This window comes from Physeter macrocephalus, chromosome 10 (assembly GCF_002837175.3).
Source record: "Physeter macrocephalus isolate SW-GA chromosome 10, ASM283717v5, whole genome shotgun sequence".
In the NCBI taxonomy this organism is placed as follows: domain Eukaryota; kingdom Metazoa; phylum Chordata; class Mammalia; order Artiodactyla; family Physeteridae; genus Physeter; species Physeter macrocephalus.
This window is the reverse complement of record NC_041223.1, coordinates 20,860,965-20,878,527: the sequence shown is the minus strand read 5'-3', so window position 1 is coordinate 20,878,527 and position 17,563 is coordinate 20,860,965. Positions and strand designations below refer to the sequence as shown.

Here is a 17,563-nt window from a genome sequence, read left to right as displayed (position 1 = left end):
AATAGATAGCTAGTGGGAAGTAGCCGCATAGCACAGGGAGATCAGCTCAGGGCTTTGTGACCACCTAGAGGGGTGGGGTAGGGAGGGTGGGAAGGAGGGAGTCGCAAGAGGGAGGGAATATGGGGATATATGTATGCATATAGCTGATTCACTTTGTTATACAGCAGAAACTAACACAACATTGTAAAGCAATTATACTCCAATAAAGATGTTAAAAAAAAAAAGGAGAGGAAGAAAAAAAACCTGGTATTCTTGTTCCCTAGTTCCTGCCTGGGTGCTGTGTGCGGCACCTCTTTTCTGTTCTAGAGCACAGGCTTGTCTCTGACAGTTGCCACCTTCTGCATGGCAGCTTTATGGCATGACTTTTTTTTCGTGCCACACAAGGGGTAGCAGCCTTTTAAAAAATTGTATGTTTAACATGAGTATTAATACTAAAATCTTATTTATATATATATGAATACATTATATATGGTTACTCTTTTGATTTGAAAATTTCTATAATAATTGTGTCCTAAATATTTATATTATTTATATTCTTATTTAGAAAAAAAATAAACAGTGAGTTCTGGTAATTTATACATTAAAGAATTATGTGTACAACTGCCATAGGTGTCTTTGGTTAAATTCTTTTATTAAAATTGCACTTTTAGTGAAGTGAAAAACTTACCATAATTTCTGTGTGCATGTGTGTAATATAACATGTATTTATATGTATAATTGAGATTGTAGTTTACCAGTATGTATTCACATAAATCTATTAAGTTAAAATATGTGCCGTTTATCAAAGTTTGGCACAATTATGTGTTTGTACATAAACCCATGCGATCTTGGAATTTCGTCTTGGTGCTGGGCTGACGGTCTGTGTGTATGAATGTAGCGGGAAAGACTCATGTGTGGTTTCTATTTCTTTCCACCGTGCGGGCCCTGCACAGTTTCTTTTCTGGTTAGCTGCTGCCGACATTATTGTGGGGCTGCTCCCTGTGTGTGGCTTGACCTCAGAACCCACGCTGTCTGCTTCCAGACCTACTCCTTCTCCGGTTGCAAGTCAGTGTAGTATAATATTTACTAGAAGAGAGTAAGTGGCTATGGTTGCTTTACGCTGTGCTCCAGCTTGCCCTTATTAGTATTTCTTGGTTCTCCCATCAGCAGGTCTCTGATTTCTTCATCAAAAAATAATCTTGTGCAGTCATTATCCTCCTGCCTTTACAAATCAGCCAGGCTTTGGAAAGGGAAATGATTGTTCATCAAAACTCTAAACACCGGGATAAAATGTTCTTATTTAGATGAATCAGGGGTCAATTTAATTTTCTAATGGGCTTTAGAATTGCTTTTCTTGTCTGCCTTTAGGGACTATTTTAATTCTAGCTCTTCTTCTTTTTAATGTTTCTAGAAGTCACATTTTCACTCTCTGCTCATAATAAAATGATCTTTAGACACGTGGAAAAGAGGAAATGAGAAAGAAGATCTGGGTTATCTCCGTGAACGTGGTTTTAAAATTTTGCAGATGGGTGAAAAGGCCATAGATGTAATAGAATCATGTTCTTTTACTGAGGTGGACAATTTATAAGTCTAGATTGAATTATAGTCAATATACAGTTTGTTGGGACTTAATGAACATATTAAATACATTCAATAATTTTTAAAATTGACAACGTGTATTGGGAGCTGCATATACTATGGCAATCAAAGTAGTCTTTTCTTGCCCTCATGGACTTAACACAAATCAATAGGTAATCAAATTGAGATAGGTATAGGGTGCAAAGGAAAAGAAAACAGGGTACTTTGAGAGACTGGGAAGGTCCAGAAGAAAAGATGTTTAAAATTAGATCTGAAATAGCCATAGGAGTTAAGCAGGTTGACAATGGGCTGTAAGCAGGCAGAGCAGTATGAGCAAATATCCTGGGGCAGGAAAGGGCTGGGTGCATCTGAGTAACACAAAGGCCAGTGTGGCTGGAGCTACTGAGAGGAGGGGAGAGCATTGCAAGATTAGACTTGGCATAGGTAGGGGTCAGATGATTCAGAGCTTTGTATACCGTGTTAATTTAATTGTTCCAGAGTTCATTGTCAAGCTGGCCAGCATTTAGAAAGTGGATTGAAAAGTAACAAGAACAGACATTAGGAGATGGTGTCAGGTTATTGGCATTAGGTTAGTGGATTCCAAGCAGGAGATAACAGTAGCTCAGACTGGGGGATGACTGGGAGATGAAGAGTTGTGGGCGGAGTTAAAGTATATTTAGGAATTTGGGACCAACAGAAATTGGTGATAGATTGTGGTATTAGATAGATTGTGGAATGTCAAGGATTGGTTTCAGGGTCCTGGCATGAACAAGAAGGTGGTTTAAGGTGTTGTGTACTGAGTTAAGAAAGACTGGAGACAGAATTGATTTGAGAGAAGACCAACAGTTCAGATTCAGATATGTTAAGTTTGAAATGAGTCTGTGAGATATCTCAGTGCAGGTGTCAGATTGACGGTTGGATACATGCTGTGTTATTTATCTCTTGCTGCATAACAGATTACTCTGCAGCTTAGCATCAGATCTGTATTAGTTATCCATTGCTGTATAACAAATTACCCCAAGCTTTAGCAGCTTAAAACAACAAATATTTACTGTCTCATGAGGTTTTCTGGGTCAGGAATTTGAGAGTGGCTTTGCTAGGTGATTCTGGCCAAGGGCCTCTCATGAGGTTGCAGTCAAGTTGTTGACCAGGGCTGCAGGCTTGACTCAGGCTAGAGGATCTGATCCCAAAGTGAGTTATGCACATGGCTTTTGGCTCACCATCGACCCCAACTGGGCCAAATGGTTATCCTTAGTTTCAAGAGGACGTGAGTATTATAACTGGCTATCTTGCTTCAAGGGGAAAAAAAAAAAATGAGGTTAGATTTGTAAGCAAGAAAGGGAAAAAGGATGACTGAGTAGGTAAACAGCAGTATCTACCACAATGAGTTTGAACAAATGCTTTCCTCTGGAGTGAGATAACTAGAGGCATGGTCATAGTGAAAACAATTCTGATTCTAGAATTCAGAATATCTGACTTTATATTCCAAAGGAATATATTAAAAATATGAGTTTTGAAAGATGAAATTGTGTGCTCACTTTGGCAGCACATATACTAAAATTGGAATGATACAGAGAAGATTAGCATGGCCCCTGTGCAAGGATGGCACACAAATTCATGAAGCATTCCATATTTTTTATATGTATAGCTGATTCACTTTGTTATAAAGCAGAAACTAACACACCATTGGAGAGCAATTATACTCCAATAAAGATGTTAAAAAAAAAGATGAAATTGGAACCAAGTGAAATTTCCTCATTTGTCTTATTGGGGAATGTATGATTTGAGACATTCTAAATATTTCTTCTTTGAAAATCAGGTTGAAATGGAAACGAAAAATGTTTATTGCACGTGCTTTTTTTCCCTAATTTTTTTTTTTGTGGTGCACTACATATAACCATTTACGATCGTAACCATTTCTAAGTAAACAGTGGTATTAAGTATGTTTACATTGTTGTGTAACTGTGACCACCATCCTCCTCATAACTCATTTTATCTTGCAGAATGGAAAGTCTCCCCCCAGTTTCTGGAAACCACCATTCTACTTTCTGTCTTTATAAATCTGACTACTGTAGGCATCTCATATAAATGAAATCATGCAGTATTTCTCTTTGTGACTGGCTTATTTCATTTGGCAAAATGTCCTCAAGGTTTATCCATGTTGTACAATGTATCAGAAGTTTCTTCCTTTTTAAAAGGCTAATATTATTCTATTGTCAGTATATGCCATATTTTGTTTGTCCATTCATCCATAGGTGGACACTGGGGTTGCTTCCACTTTTTAGCTATTGTGAATAATACTGCTATGAATATGGGTGTGCAGATGTTTCTTCAAGATCCTGCTTTCAATTCTTTGGGGCATATTATTGCGTGTGCTTTTTTTTTTTTTTTTTTTTGCGGTACGCAGGCCTCTCACTGCTGTGGCCTCTCCCGTTGCGGAGCACAGGCTCCGGACGCGCAGGCTCAGCGGCCATGGCTCACGGGCCCAGCCGCTCCGCGGCACGTGGGATCTTCCAGGACCGGGGCACGAACCCGTGTCCCCTGCGTCGGCAGGCGGACTCTCAACCACTGCGCCACGAGGGAAGCCCAAGAAGCTGATATTTAATTCAATCTCTTGAATACTTTCTGGCTCTAAAATCATTTGTTTCAGAAGAGCAAACAAGAGTTGTTCTTCTAATCTTCAACTAAATTAATTAATAAATTAATTAATCTTCAACTAAGTGTAATTAATCTAGACTTTTTGATGCTTTAATGAGGTACATTTAAGATGAAGGAAAGGAAGATCTATTACATATGGAAAAGAATTACCAAGTTTTGCTATTCCCAGAAATAGTATAGATTGAATTTACAAATTTTCAAAAAAAGGCAAGTAAATATCAGACCCACAGTAGAGACTTAAATAAAGATAGTGCTGATTTGAGGCAGGATCCTAATTTTCAACAGTGACATAGGGACTTTCCAGGCGGTCCAATGGTTAAGTCTCCGCGCTTCTAATGCAGGGGCCGCGAGTTTGATCCCTGGTCGGGGAGCTAAGATCCCACATCCTGCACAGTGTGGCCAAAAATTTAAAAAAAAAAAGTGACTTAGAGGATAAATGATCATAGAGGATAACATTAGTGTGCTGGGGGAGTGTTTTCTTGCATCTTTGTTCATACTGTGGACTTCATCTTTTATCTCCCTTATCCAACCCTACCTGAATAAGCTTTTCAATAAAAATTATTAATAACTCTTGTGAACTTTTTATATAGTTATGTAAGTTGAAAATGAGGGAGTATGCATTTTTCAATATAAGGCTATATTTAAATTATTTTACTCATTAACTTTCAGTTTGTACACTTTTAAGCAAAGAGTGCTGTGCTTCATGGGCTGATTTCTTCTTTTTTTTAAATTAATTAATTTATTTTTGGCTGTGTTGAGTCTTTGTTGCTACACGCGGGCTTTCTCTAGTTGCAGGGAGTGGGGGCTACTCTTCGTTGCAGTGCCTGGGCTTCTCATCTCAGTGGCCTCTCTTGTTGCGGAGCACAGGCTCTAGGCACGCGGGCTTCAGTAGTTGTGGCACACGGGCTCAGTAGTTGTGGCTCGCGGGCTCTAGAGCGCAGGCCCAGTAGTTGTGGTGCACAGGCTTAGTTGCTCCACGGCATGTGGAATCTTCCCGGACTAGGGCTTGAACCCGTGTCTTCTGAATTGGCAGGTGGATTCTTAGCCACTGTGACACCAGGGAAGTCCCCATGGGCTGATTTCTTAACTGTGAGTTTCATGGGAAAAATCTTTACCCCTGAGTTGTTTTTTTTTTTTTTTAATAAATTTACTTTTTATTTGTTTATTTTTGGCTGCATTGGGTCTTCGTTGCTGCGCATGGGCTTTTTCTAGTTGTGGCAAGTGGGGGCTAGTCTTTGTTGCAGTGTGTGAGCTTCTTACCGTGGTGGCTTCTCTTGTTGCAGAGCGTGGGCTCTAGGTGCGCGGGCTTCAGTAGTTGTGGCATGTGGGCTCAGTAGTTGTGGCTCGCGGACTCTAGAGCGCAGGCTCAGTAGTTGTGGTACACGGACTCAGTTGCTCCGCGGCATGTGGGATCTTCCTGGACCAGGGATTGAACCCGTGTCCCCTGCATTGGCAGGCGGATTCCTAACCACAGCGCCACCAGGGAAGTCCTACCCCTGAGTTTTTAAGGGGAAACATAGTGTTCCTTTCTGTCATGTTCTTCCTGCTTATTATAAATATCTTGGGCAAAGGATTGCATTTTAATGGACTTGCAATTTTGAAAATTTATTAAAATGACTTCATTTTTTTTAAAGTATCTTACATCTTGGTTTTAACTTGTTGTGGCTCAATGTTAAAACATTCTAAAATAGAAAAAAAGTTTTAAAAACTACTTCTGAAATACTCTATTTTTCTTATTTAAAAATTGCATTTATACGGCATGGTATTTCATTAAAGTACATGAACAAAGGACAAATACTCCTCATTTTTCTCCCAGATGTGTGTTCTTTTTCTGAAAGCCAGTAAAATATGAGGTTTTGAGAAAGTCTAGGTAGCTTGTGTAATCTGTCAATAACTTTACGTTTTGCATTAATCTTCTCTTTTGTCTTCTCATCTTAATAACTGATCAGTGTGCTGATCATTTTGCCTAGGAATACTTTATTGCAAAAGGTGTATTTTAAGTGATGCAACTCCCTCTTCACCAGTGTTTCCATAGTGAATGGACTAGAAGACGGGGAGAGATGGGCCGACTTAGGCACAGTTATTTTACATATAGCCAATTATCTCTTCAGGCTGAAGTGGAAAATTCACTGGAAAGACAGATATAAGTAAAAGCAACTTAACCTGGAGAGTTTCATTTTTAGAAATACGTGCGCTTAACTGCATCTAATTTTGGAGTATGGATCCTGATACATTTCTCTCACTCATCCTCTGGGGTTTGGCTCCGTAAGGGAGCCCTTCTTGGGTACTCAGTGTTGGCATCTAACATCTCTCCCTCCCTCCTAGATCCTTCCTGTCTGCATGTAATTACAGATACATGGAAGTCTCCTATTCTCACCATCCCGCTCCGAGGCAGACAAGACAGGCAGACAGACCTCCTCTCAGCTCAGTTTATTTTTATCGCTGCCAAATTCTCTAACCTTCCTACTTGTCCACATTAAAGTGGAGAAAAATACAACTTTTGCAGGATGGGTGCTTTAAAGAAAAGAATGGTACAGAGTGTTATACACTCATTTCAGAAATTAGCAAATATAGCTAATAAAAATAGAATATAAGAATCTCTCCGGACCTTCTGAGAAATAAACAGTGCTAATATTTTGGCTCTTACCTTTCTGGCCATATATGTATACATTGTATAAATGAAGCACCGTGTGTACTCTTTGATGAGCTGCATTTTTATTCCTTAATATATTATGAAAAATCCATGTCTTTATTTTCTTCTCTAGTATCATTTTTTTTTTTTTTTTTTTTTTTTGTGGTATGCGGGCCTCCCTCTGTTGTGGCCTCTCCCGTTGCGGAGCACAGGCTCCGGACGCGCAGGCTCAGCGGCCATAGCTCACCGGCCCAGCCGCTCCGCGGCATGTGGGATCCTCCCAGACCGGGGCGCGAACCCGGCTCCCCCGCATCGGCAGGCGGACGCGCAACCACTGCGCCACCAGGGGAGCCCTCCTCTAGTATCATTTTTGATGGTTGTATTTATGTATGAAAATATATTTCTAAATAACCCCCAAGGATGGACATTTAGATTAACAATTTTTTTCAATTATGAAGTGTGCTTTGAAGAGCATCCTTTTAAAGATATCTAAATGTTTGTGTATCTAGATTTCCTTAAGATAAATTTCCAGAATTTCTGGGTCAATGGTTATATAATTTAAAAGTATGTTAATATCGGTGTAGTTATATTGTCCCAGGAAACTTGTAATCCCAGCCGGCTTCCCTGTTCCCTCACAACATCGCATGCCATCTGGGTCTTAGGGGTTAAGTTCACTTATCTTTTTTCAGGCCTCATTTTCCCCCAGATCCTCCGGTAGCTTGCTTTAACGCTGTGGAATATGTCTTTCTTCTGAAAACTTGAGCTTCTGGGGTGGTCTCCTCTAGGTGAAGTCCTGTCACTTGCTCTAGTCCTGCTTGGTATCTTCACCCAAATATCCTGCTAATCTCTAATTCATTAGGTGCAAAGGAGAACTTCCTTTCCTAATCCATTTCTCTTCCTGTGCTGTTCTTATGGTTTTTTTTTTTTTTTTTAAAGTAGAGAAGCACTATCACCCTTCAAGTTAACCTAAAAGCCTGGGAATTTTTTTGACTCTCTTTCTCTTTCATTACCCTTGCAATAATTTGGTAGTCAAGTCCTGGCAACCTTACCTCTAAAACTCTGTACTTCTTGCATTCATCCCTTTTTTTCTAATCTCATTGCCACTCCACTACTTCAGGCTTTCAGATATCTAGTATGGGAGATTATAATATACCTCAAACTAGCTTCCGTTCTCCCAGCCTCCTTTCCTACTAAATCTAGTTTTCATGTTAAACTCAACTACGGGACACTTCTGATTGTGTCACTCCTTTGCTCAGTAAAAGTCAGTGGCCAACATTGCTTTGCTTGTTTAAACCCTCAGCTTGATATTCAAAATCCTCCACAGTCTAGCTGCAGTCTATTTCCAAAATTCAGTGGCATTGCAACTCTGGTCTAAAGCCATCCAGCCAGAGAAACGACTCACATTTTTGTCTGCCTGTCCTGTTCTCTTCATGCCTTTAGGACTTAGCTTCAGCTGTTCTCTTCCATAAATGCCCCTTTTAACGATTTTTATATGCCTTTAACATATCAATTCAAGGCCTAATTCAAATGCAATTTATTCCTTGAATTCTTCTCTGATCTCCTCTTCACTTCCATCAAGAAGAAACATTTTTCCTCTGAATTTATAAATGTATCTGTACCTAATATATTAGCTATAGTTGTCCATCTGTTATTTATGTACTCGTCTCACACCCTTCTCCCAAAACTCTTCACACACCTCCCCTTGATAGCCTTTTGAAGGCAGCACTTGGTGAAGGCAGCACTTGGATCTCTTTTGGGACCAATATAGTTGGTCTGATGCTTAGTAAATGTCACCATCTGTTTCTTTGCACAGTGTTTTCTACAAAATAGATGAACAACTAATTTTCATTAAAAGAGTAGGAAATGTAAAACTTTAAATGATGAATATAAGAAAGACTTAGAAATATTTCCTATTATTGTCTATGTATTGGGCTGAAAGTCTTATAAAATGGACAAAACCAATTTGGTTATGCACAACCATTAATTTTTGCTATAGTTTTGCTCAGTAATATTAGCCTCCAGTGCTTAAAAGTGGGGTGTGAAGGGTATCCATTGTCCTATCAGGGTTATAATGAAGACAACTTTTGGACCAAACCTGCTGTGCATATTAGCATTCATTAAACAATCATTATTAGCAAGCAGGCTCAAAAAAAATTTCATGCAGCCTGTTTCATGAGCTTGGAAAGCCAAGGCTCTCTGTCCTTTTGAAGGACATGAAGGTTTTAGTTGCAGGAAATGCAGCAATATTCTAGAGCTGTACAATGCAGTGTGAAGGCTGCTGTGACTAGTCCAAGCTAAGATGTGCTATAAATGTGAAATACACACTGGATTTCAAAGACAGTAAGAAAAAAAGAATGTAAGATATCAATAGTTTAAAATAAATTGAGTATATGTTGAAATGGTAATATTTTGATATATTGGGTTAACTAACACATATTACTAAAATTATTTTTACCTCTTATTTTAATGGGGCTACTAGAAAATTTAAAATTATGTATATTTCTATTGGACAATGCTGTTTTAGAGAAAAGATTTAGTTAGACTTATAGACAGCATCGGGTAACTAGAATCCTCCCCGCTAATGGCTGAACAGGGCCTTAAGGGATCTACCCTCCTAGACTTGCTAGATTTTATTGTTTAATCGATGCTGGGACATGTCTATAAAATATTTTGGCCAATTCACATGCATTGAATAATGCTAAATTCACCAGTGGGAGATTGTTTCTAATCTTCTAATTATGCCAGTTCTCAAGCCACAGTAAAAGCACATTTCTCACATTCATTAAATTAATTAGCAAAGGCTCTGGTGTTAATGGCGGCACAGATAATTGATGCCTTTGTAGTGGCCACCTCTGGAGTTTAGCCTTTCTAATTAAATTACAGCTCACCATCTCTGGAGTGTTTTCTTGGGTTGGGACAACTCTGAGCCCCTAGAGTGGTTTGCACACTGGAATATGTGTGTTCCCTTGTGGCCAGCTTTTCCAGGTTGTTTAAGCAACTTGAGGAGGCATCTTAGGTACCCGCCTTCTGCTTTCCCATCTTTCCTTTCAGGATTCCCCTCCTGCAGTTTACAAGAGAAAGACACACCTCTCACCCTCCCCAAATCTTACTGTGCTGCATTACTTTGAGGCATCAAACAGGGGGGCAGTTTCAAAATGTAAAGCAAAGAACACTTCCATAAGAATTTTTTTTTTCCTTCGGTACGCGGGCCTCTCACTGTTGTGACCTCTCCCGTTGCGGAGCACAGGCTCCGGACGCGCAGGCTCAGTGGCCATGGCTCACGGGCCCAGCCGCTCTGCGGCATGTGGGATCTTCCCGGACCGGGGCACGAACCCTTGTCCCCTGCATCGGCAGGCGGACTCTCAACCACTGCACCACCAGGGAAGCCCAAGAATTATTAAAATAGTCAGTGCCTTACTACATCTGGGGCAAGGCTTTGCGTCCCCCTTCCATCCGTCCGTCCATCCATCCATCTATCTATCTACCCACCTACCTTAGAATGAGAATTCTAAAGTGAGATTTGCCCTGGAGTACATATGAATGTGGTTTTAATTTTTTTTAATTTTTAAAATTTTAATTAATTTATTTATTTGGCTGTACCTTGCTGCTTGCAGGATCTTAGTTTCCCGACTAGGGACTGAACCTGGGCCCTGGCAGTGAAAGCACCGAGCCCTAACCTCCTAACCACTGGACCGCCAGGGAATTCCCTGAACATGGTTTTTATTTTATTTTAGTTTTTTAAATTGTAGTTTCTTTATTATGGAATATTTAAAATCTGAACTCGGTTTTTAAATAGAAAACTAAAGTCAGACTTCCCATGTCAGAAATTATGTCTAATTTAGCTGATTAGTTTGACAGTGAGGACTAGTTTTGCCAATTAGGGAATAGAGGAGACATTTTCTATTAATCGAATGATCTAGATATGCAGCTCCTTAACAATGTGCTGGGAATTACATCTTTTTAAGTATTTAAATTTACTATAGGGCTTCCCTAGTGGCACAGTGGTTAAGAATCTGCCTGCCAATGCAGGGGATACAGGTTCGAGCCCTGGTCTGGGAAGATCCCACATGCTGCAGAGCAGCTAAGCCTGTGTGCCACAACTACTGAGCCTGCGCTCTAGAGCCTGCGAGCAACAACTACTGAGCCTACGTGCTACAACTACTGAAGCCCATGCGTCTAGAGGCTGTGCTCCACAAGAGAAGCCACTGCAAAGAGAAGCCCGCACACCGCAACGAAGAGTAGCCCCCACTCGCCGCAACTAGAGAAAGCCTGGGTGCAGCAACAAAGACCCAATGCAGCCAAATATAAATAAATTAATTAATAATAAATTAATTAATAAAAAATAAATTTACTATAAATATTAGTTGTCAACTTAAAAATGTGCCTGGAAATTCTTTTAGAGGTTCACGAGTAAAAAATATTTGAAACCTCTGACTTTAACACAAATGTAACATCATACTTCCTATGTTGAAATCTTTAAAAGTATATTATAGTCGTTATACAGGAAGTTTTAAGAAGAGAAAGAAAAGATGCATCCAGACACTTCAGAAGAGAAATGGTAAAAAGAGACAGACTCAAATGGTGTTTGGATTGCCTCAGGGCGACCAGGACCCATGCAGCCAGGTGGGCTTTATGGCTGAGAATTCCAAAATGGTAACCTAGGCTACGACAGGTCCAGGGAAGGGTGGTGGAAAAGAATATTCAGGGAGGCAGGATGTAGCAAGGTTTGGATGTTCAAAACGCGAGGCAGGCAGAAGAAGGAGGTAAGTAATAAACGTGAAGAGGAGGGAAAGAGGAGTAGAGTCCCAGCCCCGTGATTCTCCAGATGACGGGGTGTAGTCAACAAGCTGGCAGCTCTGTTTGCAGGAATGTTCATTCTGGCCCCTAAGGTTGTCTAGACTTTTGCAAGTGTCCAATCTTGATGAGCAGGAGATTCTTTTTCTTTTATCCTTGAGTTCCTTGAGGTTGCATTGCTTTTTGGGGCTATCTGGGCACTTTTCTGCTTAGCCAAATCGAATGGCAGCACTCATGTTTGCATGGTTTGTTATTCTCCGGGTCTTCATCTGTCTCAAGGAGTTTGTATGGATCCTGACACACAGAGAACTAAATTGAAGTAGTTCTAAGGAGGGTAGCCAAACCGTATTGCCTTTTTTTTTTTTTTTTTTTTTTTTTTTTTGCGGTACGCGGGCCTCTCACTGTTGTGGCCTCTCCTGTTGTGGAGCACAGGCTCCGGACGCGCAGGCTCAGCGGCCATGGCTCACGGGCCCAGCCGCTCCGCGGCATGTGGGATGTTCCCGGACCGGGGCACGAACCCGTGTCCCCTGCATCGGCAGGCAGACTCCCAACCACTGCGCCACCAGGGCAGCCCCCGTATTGCCTTTTAACTCACTGGAGTTGTTGGCTTCGGAATGTTATCACTGGTGTCTCCAATGCTAATTCAGTGATTAGTCATTCCTCCCTGTTTCTTCAGTGTACATATATTTTTATCTAGGTGATGACCCAGAGTCACGATTATAGTCGTGATTATAACTGTATGGTGTACAGTTAAAAGTTTTCTACAAACCTTTATATAAAGCTTTATATAAAATAATAGCATTCCCACATAGGAGTGCAGGGAGCTTTTTGGGTACTTGAAACTATTGTTTTCTTTTTCTTGGAATATTTGTCTTTAAGTTTTTTGTTTGGGAAGTACATTTCTTGGATATTTTTATTGCTTTATCATATGGATTTATGAGGAATAAAGAATCTTTGAGATTCCTCATAATATGGGGAAAAAGTAATTAAAAATCAAAAATATGAATATTTAACTATCTTGAAGGTACACGTTTTTGCTCCTATTTTGGAAAGTAGAACTTATGACAAAGAACTTGTCTGAGATCAGATCACTGGAATGTTTTTTATATTCAAAAACATTTTTCTCATGGAAACTCATTGCATGGATTTTCTACATCTAGAGATAGATGTTTATGAAACAGTCACTTTTTCTTGAGGTTTCTGTAGACAGTGTTTAGAACATAACAGATCTTTATTTAACAAGTCTGACTTTTGTCAGTCACTAAGGAAAAATTAGTTTCTATCGGCTTTTCATGACAGTGACTCATCATCTTTATGACTCATTCAGCTCGTCCTAAATAATATCTCCTTATTCTGTGATATTTCCAGTGCTTTTAATAAAACTCTCTTGCTCTCAGGACAAAAGTCCAAAGTGAAGTGTCTGTATGTAAAGTTTACCATTTCTGTCCCCATAAACTAAATCCTTGTTCCTCTGCATTTGCAACACATATAATATGGTTATATCTAAGATATTGAGTTTTTCTAAAAGATATTTCCACAGAGGTTTCAAACAATGTCAGATGCCTATAAGCCTTACAGATATTTTTCAGTTAAGTTTAGCAGCTCTAAAAAGTGAAAGTGGGAAAAAATTCCCTCCTATATTCCTGTGCATTCATTTAAAAAGCATGAGGAGCTCATCAAGGAGAAAATTGGTACGAGGTAAATAAACTCTAAAATTAGAAGATGGGCAGGAATTAATGGTTATATCTAAATTCTGAACATAATTCTTTGAGGCATAAATTAATCATTCTGTAATACTGTGTGGATTAAATGCAAAAGAGCTGTCTCTGAATCCCAGCCACTTTGTAGTAGCATGCTTTTGAACTTGGGCTAGTTCAGAAAGTTTTCAGGATAAAAAGTTTGGGGATTTTACTGGGTAGTATTTTGCTTGGTAGTTTGCATTTCTAAAATGTAGTCTTATGGTCAGCATTATTAAGTCATTAGAGAAATGCAAATACAAACCATGACATACCGCTTCACACTTATTAGGATGGCTATCATAATAATCATTTTAAAAAAGAAAGTAAATGTTAGGATGTGGAGAATTTGAAACCCATATACATTGCTGGTAGGAGTGTAAAATAGTGCACCTGCTATGGAAAACAGTTTAGCAGTTCCTCAAAAATCTAAACATAGAAATACCCAATGACCCAGCAATTCCACTCCTAGGTGTATCCAGAGCAACTAAAAAGCAGGGACTGGAACAGACACTAATATACCAGTTTATTGTAGCATTATTCACAATAGCCAAAAGATAGAGACAACCCAAGTGTCCATCAACAGATGAATGGATAAATAAAATGTGGCACATACATACAATGGACTATGAGCTGCAAAAAAAGAATGAAATTCTGACACGTGCTACAACATGGATGAACCTTGAAAACATTATGCTAAGTGAAATAAGCCGGACACAGAAGGACAGATATTGTGTGATTTCACTTGTATGAAATATTAGGAAAGGGCAAATACATAGAGATAGAAAATAGATTAGAGGTAACCAGGGCTTGGGGAAGTGAGGGAATGGGAGAGTTATTGCTTAATGGTTACAGAGTTTCTGTTTTGGTGGATGAAAAAGTTTTGGAAACAGCGGCAATTGTTGCACAACATTGTAAATGAAATAAATGCTATTGAATTATACACGTTAATATGGTTAAAATAGCAAATTTTATGTTATATATATTTTACCACAATTTAAAACATTAATAATTTAATATACCAAAACATTGAAGTGCATACTTTAAATGGATGACTTGTTTGGCATGTGAATTATATCTGAATAAAGATGTTAAAAAAAAAAGAAGGTAGTCTTGAGAGCAGGAGGAGTATTAGATTAGGAGACATGGATCCTGACTTTATTTATGGTACCAGCTAACTGCTTCTAACATTTCTGGTCTCAGGATGGGGTCCACTCGATCAGGTACCCTTTTATACCATCCTGTTCTTTTACACTCTGATTCTGTGATAGTGAGGTGGGTAGTTTCCGTTGTTTAGGTTGGTTCTCAGCTGGAACAATGCTGGAAATGTTCAACACATTTCCCCAGTGCTGAAAATGATGGAAATACTGTACACAGTCCTGGTGGGACTGTGGACTTTCTGGAACCCAAGGGCTCCAGAATTGTGATGAGTTTGGGATTAGAGTGGGTGGGTTACATATTAGCAGAGCATGTGTTGGCTTAAAGAGGTTGATTTTCGTGCTTCCCTGGTGGCGCAGTGGTTGGGAGTCCGTTTGCCGATGCAGGGGACGCGGGTTTGTGCCCCGGTCCGGGAAGATCCCACATGCCGTGGAGCGGCTGGGCCCGTGAGCCATGACCGCTGAGCCTGCGCATCCGGAGCCTGTGCTCCGCAGCGGGAGAGGCCACATTAGTGAGAGGCCCGCGTGCAGCAAAAAAAAAAAAAAAAAAGAGGTTGATTTTCAAAGAATCTGTGTTTTCTTACGAGAATGCTTTTTGAGCATATATTTCTAACTCTACTGTGTAAACAGTTTTCAGGATTGAAAACTTTCCGAAGTTTGGTTTGTTTTAGAACATTACTTTGATATCATTATGTGTTACAGCCCTCTGTGTTTTCTCATAGATACACAATTATGTTTTTATGAAATATGCTCTATTTTGTCAGGTATTGGGTCTGAGGGCAGTGTAGTATTCTATCATGTCTCATTGTGTCTAGAATGCCCTTCTTCCCATCTTCTTATGAAGCAGACAGATTTCATCTGTTCTTCAAAATATATTTTAAATGCCCCCTTTCCCCCATGAAACTCTCGTTGACCTCTTTGGTCACTTGGCAGTGCATTGACCACAGGCTCAGGAGTCGGTCACACTAGTTCTGTTTGTGACGCTGCCACTTCTTGGGTGAGTGATGCTGGATGATTCATTTAACTTTTGTCCCTGGGTCTCAGCCTTCTCATTTGATAAGTGGAATTGTTTTCCTTTCCTTCTCACTCCATCCATCTCCATTTCTCCTGAAGAGACCATCAGCTTGTTTTTTGCTTTTAAAGAGTGAAGCAAAGCCATTTATTATTTATTTACTTATATTTTGAAGATGTCCTAAACATTTATTTTTGTTTACTTATATTTGTTTACTTAACTTCTAATAGAAATGACTCAAATTTTAAAAAAAATAGCTGAGATTTTAAAGCTATATAGTCATCCCTTGGTGAAAGTCTATTTTAAATGCAGTTTTTAGCTTTAATCACTCCAAAATATAAATGCGATAAACTTACAGAAAGATCATTTGAAATATTAATTATCTGAACTTCTCATACATTTAGGTAGTTTTGACAGTTTTGAAAAGCACGTTTTTAATTTTAAGGTTTTCCTCAGGTCTTCTGAGAATGTCAGACCAAAAACATTTTTTAAAAATTTAAAAATTAAAAAAAAATTTTTTTGAATTGAATTTTATTGTTTAAAAACAAAAGGAGCTTTTTGTTTCTGGTAGGATTAGTTTAACAAGTGACTGATTGATTGATTGGAATATAGTTGATGTACAATATTGTGTTAGAGGATGTCAGATTTCGAAACAGATTCAGGAGTTTAAGCACTTGGCTTGAGAGCAGTCTGTCTCATCTCTGTTTCTTTCTCTACCTGCTTATAATATTTTACAGATTATTACAAATATTTATATGTTTCCATATGACATTTTGATGCGTATTGTTTGAATAAATGAATTGGTGATATTCAGAGATCACAGATTGGGGGTGAGAAAACAAGGGAGGAAAATGACATGACTGCGCCCTAGTGGGAGATGTGTCTTGGCGCTGATTCACGTAGAGTACCCAGAAAAAGAAGTGGGAGTATGGTCTGTGATACTTTCATTGCTTCTGAAATAATCTCTTTTGTTAATGAGAAACTGGCTTTCTAGGGTGTGTTAAATTGTGTGAGAGAGGCTTCAAATAAGGTCAATCTAAGTTTGAAACCATCCAACAAGATACTTCTCTTTTGGCCTAAAGTCTAAGGATTTCTTTTCCGAATAGTTGCATTTTTTTTGAACTCAGGTTATCACCAGCCAGTTAGACACTCTTCAGTTGCTTTAAAAGATGTGCTTCAAGGATCCTTCCTTCTCTCTAATTGTAGTAGAGTTTTAATGGTGGTATACATGTTCCTGAGACTTGTGTGTCTCCATAGGGGAAACAACTCCTAATTTCCCTGCCACATTTCCAGATTAAGATTTAAATTGACATTTGTTGCTCGGTTCCGCTAAAAGAATTTTTGATGTGCATTTGAGCTGGTGAAGTGAAAAAACAATTTAAACTAGGTTCCTTGAAGATTTTATCTGGCGGTTTTGTTGATGTTTCTTGCTTCACTTCTCTTACCCATCACAGAAATAAAATTCCAAGCTGGGCAGCGGCCCTTGGATCTGTGTGAGCTTGTCAGAAGCGTTTTAAGAAGAGCAAAATATTTAGAGGAAGAATTTGGAAAATCAGCCTTAAGGGATTTAACACATTTTTCTTCTCCTAATTCAGTCCCGTGTTTGTCCCCCTAATGGAGAAAGGTCATTAATGGGTAAGATTTACTAAGCCAAGAAAGGCTTTTAGAAACGAAATGTTTTTTAAAAAAATCCAAATCTAGGGCTTCCCTGGTGGCGCAGTGGTTGGGGGTCCGCCTGCCGATGCAGGGAACACGGGTTCGTGCCGGGGTCCGGGAGGACCCCACATGCCGCGGAGCAGCTGGGCCCGTGAGCCATGGCCACTGAGCCTGCGCGTCCGGAGCCTGTGCTCCGCAACGGGAGAGGCCACAGCAATGAGAGGCCCGCGTACTGGGAAAAAAAAAAAAAAAAGAAAAAAAAAATCCAAATCTAAAGAAAACACGTGTTTGGAATCCTGAAAGAATATATTTAGCATGTAAATTATAGTTACTTAATACATATATAAGTAATCCAGTTATA

The 17,563-nt window shown here is 39.4% G+C and overlaps 1 protein-coding gene and 1 non-coding gene across 11 annotated transcripts in view; both read left to right on the top strand.

The window, feature by feature from the left end:
* The window catches only part of UTRN (utrophin), a 517,905-nt gene that overhangs the window by 86,192 nt on the left and 414,150 nt on the right, over window positions 1–17,563 (top strand). The gene's annotated exons all lie outside the window — the stretch shown is intronic.
* LOC112064648 (U6 spliceosomal RNA) lies at window positions 3,088–3,194 on the top strand. Its single transcript, XR_002891582.1, has one exon. It is a non-coding gene; the product is annotated as a U6 spliceosomal RNA (small nuclear RNA).